The following is a 6,051-nucleotide window of genomic DNA, read 5'->3' as shown; positions in this document are numbered from 1 at the left end:
TCCTCCTGGTTATAGCACTCACTTGGAAGCCTCATGCATTGCACTTGTATACTTGGCCTCTCCAGCACTGCATTAACTGTGGTGTGGGTAGCTTCTTGGCTGCTCCAGTGTCCGGCTCTTAGAGCACACACTGCTTCTCCAGCATCAGCCTCCTACAGCTCTTGCAAACTTGTCTGTCGCCCAATTTTTGCCATGTATAGCATCCAGCAGTACTCAGCAGCAAGCAGCTTCCCCCAGAATCCCCTCAGGAAATTCCATGGCAGAATGTTTCCATGAGACATCTTTCTGTGAATGGCTTTCTTCTATACCCCAGAGAATTGATTTCCAGCAAGTTCTAGAGGGAAGAGTTCCAGCAAGTTCCACCAGCACCTCATCACAATGATGTCTCTGCCTTTCAGTGAGAAATGGCCATGCCTTCTCCAAAAAGGTGTAGCTTTCAGCCCTGTCAGGGTTGAGGGTGGGCTCTTCCATCGGTGTTCTGGTAGTGGCCAACACATATCTGCTATTCCCATATTCTTTAGAGTTCTCTTAACATTTTACCAGCTTATCTATCATTAATCTAATCCCCACTATGCTTAAAAACTCTTTATATTAAGTGTTCCCTGTTCAAATTACTGCATGGTTCTATCTCCTGAGCAGACTGATTGACATTCTTTGAAGTACTGTTATATTCAGTTACAATGACATTTAAGAAGTAATTGTAGAATTTACCTTAATGCAGCTTCTCTCAAAAATGTTTCTCAGAACCTGCCACATGATGTGCTCCAGGAAAAATGGGTTCCAAAGTCCAACAGCTTAAATAATCCTAATTTCAATTAGAGATTCATAGCACCTATATTAATTCTCCCAGAGATTTTGCAGCAAATATAATCTAATTTTAAGCTAGCATTTCCTGAACCTAAATGACTTTGAAGCAGTTTATTAAACAAAAACAACTGTAGCAATTTGTGAAACATCAGAGTGGGAAACAGTCTTGGAAAATATTTTCCTATAAATATCAGTGTAATACACTAGCCTGTCAACAACAAAAAGCTTTTGAAGTGTATGGAAAATGCACCCTCCTGGCATTGTGTGCCATTTTTCGACTCTTCTTCTGCAAATGGTAGGAAAATTTTGACTGTAAGATGTGTTTCCCATTTTTCCATAAATGCATTCCTATTCAGGGTGGGTATAATCTGGCATAATTTTAAATAGATCTTTAAATTGTGAATAACTGGGGAAAAAAGAGAGCTTTCAGTTCATATTATCTCATACCAATCTTCTCCATGTGTGATATTGATCACTTTATTTGTTATGAGCCTTGCTCTTAATCAAAAATAAATTCCTAACTGAAGTCTGGCTAGCCTCTCTCTCATCCAAAGAAGATTTAAATAGAAGAGTAGCTCTCTAACACTCAGTATCTGTGGCAGGCCACTGCTGAGTGAGCTTAGGTGAAAAAACGCAACACTAACTGCTGTAACAGGGAAAGTGACACCGTGTAATGGTGATGTGATCGTTATTTATTTAGACTAAAACTGCAAAAATTGCCATTCTTTTCCAAAGTCATAACCTGATTATAACAAAATATCCAGCCTCACTGTTCCCTTTATATAGTTCTGTGACGACAGATTACATTAAAGAACTCAAATTGATTCTTCAGAAAGAAGAAATATTTTTTTACAATTTTACTGGTTAAAAAGACACAGCAAAAATATTTCAAGTTTTTGCCTCCTGAGTGCTTGAGATGCTTTTATCAAAAATTTTGATATCACATTGATGTCTGTGTCCCTTGGCAGCCAATAGTAATTGTTATGAGACTACTATTGGAATTTTTTCATGGTTTCTTGACATGCTGGCAACTTGTAAAGTTCATGAGAGCAACATTATGCCTTATCTTTCTTTTGTTGCCCTGTGTACATAAGTAAATTAATAACATATAGTGAATCTCCAATAAATGATGAACTCAGAAATCATCATGGTAAGTAATAAAGAGCCTAAGGTCTACAATTAAATGTTCAAAATGGCGTTAATAAACTTCTTTTTATGAAAGTTCTGTCTGAATTATTCCAGTCTCATAATTTTACTGACACTAGTGCTTCTCAACTATACTGCAGGAATGCGATAAAAGTTTTTGGTGCCTCACCCTGTCCTCTTTACTAGTTTATCATGCGCTATCTGTTGTGAGTACTGAAATGAATGGCTTATAATTGTGGCCTTCTCAGAAGAAATGCCCTTGGCTGAAGGGAACCAACCTGCCTGGAAACACTTGGGCAGTTTCCCCACGGCCTTCCCATTTACTGACTAATAAAATTACACAAAATTCTGTCCCTTGGTCTCAAGGTGTACAACTCTATGGGGTAATTCACTCTTTAGGAATATCCGCTACTCCCTGTCTGTACCACACCAAAACTAGTTTGCATCCTTGCTCAGATTTTCCCCTCACCTACTTGACTTCCTTCATTCTCTTACAGGATTTTCCTGCAGAGCACTCACTCAGTACATCGTGCACGCCTGAATCTTCATCTCAACCTCTACTTGTAGGATGTAAGAAGTGATCCCTAGGAAGCTGACTCTAGAACGGGATTGTGGAGTTGAAAATATGGTGGCCAGATGAAGTGAAGACCCCATCTCAGATGGTAGGTGGAAAATTGACAGTCACTGGTCTACTGTGATGGGGTGATCAAACATCAATTCCAATAATTTAAATAAAAATATGAGAGTCAGTGCTTGCTTCAGCAGTACATACAATAAAATTGAAAAGATACAGAGAAGAATAGCATGGCCCCTGTGCCAGGATGACATGCAAATTCATGAAGCACTCCATATTAAAATAAAAATGTGAGTCAGAGGCTTCCTTAGTAACATCTGATAAAACAATCATTTCCTATAATGGGAGGGCTGATCATGTTAAGAGACTGGCATAGAAGTTTCTTTAAAGAACAGAAAAATATAGAAGAAGGTTGAGTACTCATCTTGGCAAATCCCTTTCATGAAATTTGGATTACAGTTATGAAGGATCCTGAGACTTGGGATGGGAACATTAGGTAGATGAACTAGAATACCTTGAGGGCCCAAGTCCCTCTGAAATTTCTAGACCTAGAAAAGTAGCACTATATTTAATCCTCTTGCTAAAGGATAAAATATAGCCCCTTGCTTTAGGACTATATGGAACCCTCAGATGTGCTTTCCCAGGCAGTTTTCCCCCCCACCAGAGGAAAAATACACAAGTTTTATTCATATGCATGTGGGAGCATTCAGATGAAGAGGCTCACCGAACATCTCAAAATAGAAGTTTATATACCAACTTAACAGGGAAAGGGAAGGGGGAGAGAGGGCTTCTATGGGAAGAACAAATGAACCTTTTTTAGGGAAGAAAAATGGATGGTATGAAAGTTTGTGATAATGTTCATTTATGCAATTTCTCATCCAGTGAGAATGATTGGTCTTCTCCTGGGAGCGAAGCTTCCTGAAAGAGGGGATTTATGGCAGCTTCACTTCCAAAGTTTCTGCCTTTTAGTCAGATAAGGGAAGCTCCAAGCTTTCTATATCTGCTGTATCTCAAAAGTCTTTAGTTTAAAATAATGTTCATACTAACTCTGGGGGCTGAGTGGGTCCCTACAAAGGGAAATGGGCTCTAAGTGAGGATCAAAACAATGTATGAGCTTTAGTGACATCTATGGTGACACTTCAGAGTCATTTAAAAAAATGTTCTGTTTCTTACCTGTGCTCTGGGCAGGTGAGTCCCAGGCAATTTTTGTCTTCTTCAACATAGGCTCCCATAACCCCACCTGCTTAACAGATCAAATCATAAGATAACCAACTGGAGAAGTGCTAGGCCTGCTAAGAGAGGAAAGGCTACATGACAAAGAGCTGCCATAAGTCACGTAGCAACAGGAAGTGGGAGGATATGACTGGGAGCAGATCCTGAGGCACAGAATATAAAGGTGAAAAACAAAGAGTTTGCCAATATGGAAACTCTTTCATGACACAAAATTTAAACCTTGACTTCAGTCCTAGTAACCAATTCGAAAATGTTTCTGAGATGTCGCTTGGACACTTTGAAATAGATTGACCACACACAGTAAAGAAGATGCTAGAACTGCCATGGCAGATTGTGGAGAAAAATGGTCGTGCCTGAAGTGGGTATTGTAGAATGGATCTGTTATGAAAGATGATAAACTACGCCAGCTGTCTTTCCTCAGGAGGGCTGTGACTTGTCATTTAAAGATCAAAAGGAATGCACTGTGAGTGGGCAGCAGCACTGATAAAATGTTCCGCCATGTCTCTTCATTTTTAGACTAGGATTCTTGTTACAAGATGCTGTTATGTTATAGGACTGAAATCCCTAGTAACAATGAGGATGATTAATCTCTGAATAGCAGAAGACAAGTGCAAGCAAGGTGAGTATAGTTGCCATTAATAGGAGAGCAAGGTTGAAATGGTAGTCTGTGGAGCATGACCATGCATGGCTATATACAAAGATGTATGTGGAGATGACTAAGCAAATATGGTGGTTTAGGGGTAAGAGACATAGGCAGCAAACAAGGATATATATATATATATATATATATATACCAAGGAAAGTCAAAACAGTTATATTAGGTTTCAAAAGAACAACATAACAATAGTATAATTAAGTCTAGACTCTTCACTGGTAACAACCTAGCAACAACTTAAAACAAAATAAGATAGTTTGAAACCAGGGAATAATAGATAAATCAATAATAAGCAAGTGCAAACAAAAAAAAAAGAAATACTATTAGCTAAGATTGAATTTAAGTGTAATAATAATAAAGAGGATACATAAAATATGATGCACGTGTCTAATAAAATATACAATAAACCTTTATTTTTATGTACCATATAACATAGAAACTAATAAATTATGCAAAAATTACCCAATAGAAAAAAGACCTTTATAACAATATAATTGTACTAAGAGACAAATTTTTCCAAATTGGAAAAATATAACAGACAGAAAAGTAAAATAGGTAAAATCATAGCAGAATTGGGAAATATGATAAAACTTATTGACTCTATCTAGTACTCGTTAATAAGTAAATAAAGAATATGCATTATTTTTGGTATGAACATGAAATATTTATAATAGATTATCACCAAAATTATACATATTTAAAACAATTGTCATGCTGTTATCAGGTAAACTATATTAACAGTTATCTGATAATGATCCGATAAAATTGAAAACAAATCATAAAATGATCTTAACCATTTAGAAATGATGAAATTTATACCTATATAATCCTTGTATCCAAAAGCTGTATTTTAAAACTTTTAAGATTCAGAAAAACTGAATTCAAAAGTAAATGTATAGCCTTAATGAATTTGATAATAAATAATTAAATGAAGAAAAGGAGGAAGGAAGAAAGGAACTTCTTACTCAGCCTACAGAACATTTGAGAAAGAAATATAAAATAAACCAAAAAATTCAGAGGAAGAAATTAATATAGATTAATATAGTTAAAATGTAAAATTAATAAGTAGAAAATATAAGAAATAATTTTTTAAAATATCTACAGGATTTCTTTATTAAAAACAATTAGATTATCACTGTCCAGTAGAACTATTGATGATAGAAATTTCTATATCTCTACTGTCTAAAAAGTAGCTACATGGGACACTTGAAATGTGGTCAGTGAAACTGAGGAACTAAATTTTCAATTTTATTTAATTTTAATTAATATAAATTTAAATCTAAAGGACAGGTGACCAGTTGTTATAATGTTCGACAGCACAAATTTAGATGAATAATTTTTCACAAGGATAATTCAAGGAAAAAGATAAAACTTTAAAATATTTCTTATGGATTAAAAAATCTATAAATAAAGTCAATGTACAAATAATAGATTTGATTTGGAAAAAAATATATTTGATGAAAAATAAAGACAAAGGATAATATCTATAGTATATAAGGAGCTTTTACAAATTGGCCAGAAAGGAATAAACAACCATACAGGAAAAAAATAGATATGAAGAAACAATTTACAAAGAATAAATAAATAAGGCCAACTGTGACACTCAAAATTCTAAGGTGGCCTCCATAATTCCCCA

The 6,051-nt window shown here is 35.5% G+C and overlaps 1 non-coding gene across 1 annotated transcript; it reads left to right on the top strand.

Annotated features, from left to right (window-relative positions):
* Positions 1 to 2,702: 2,702 nt before the first annotated feature.
* On the top strand, positions 2,703 to 2,809 carry LOC112394435 (U6 spliceosomal RNA). The gene has a single exon (XR_003002128.1). It is a non-coding gene; the product is annotated as a U6 spliceosomal RNA (small nuclear RNA).
* The last annotated feature ends 3,242 nt before the right edge of the window (positions 2,810 to 6,051 follow it).

Source organism: Neophocaena asiaeorientalis, unplaced genomic scaffold (genome assembly GCF_003031525.2).
Source record: "Neophocaena asiaeorientalis asiaeorientalis breed wild unplaced genomic scaffold, Neophocaena_asiaeorientalis_V1.1 scaffold134, whole genome shotgun sequence".
NCBI classification, from domain to species: domain Eukaryota; kingdom Metazoa; phylum Chordata; class Mammalia; order Artiodactyla; family Phocoenidae; genus Neophocaena; species Neophocaena asiaeorientalis.
The sequence above is the reverse complement of the archived record's forward strand: the minus strand, read 5'-3'. Positions and strand labels throughout refer to the sequence as shown.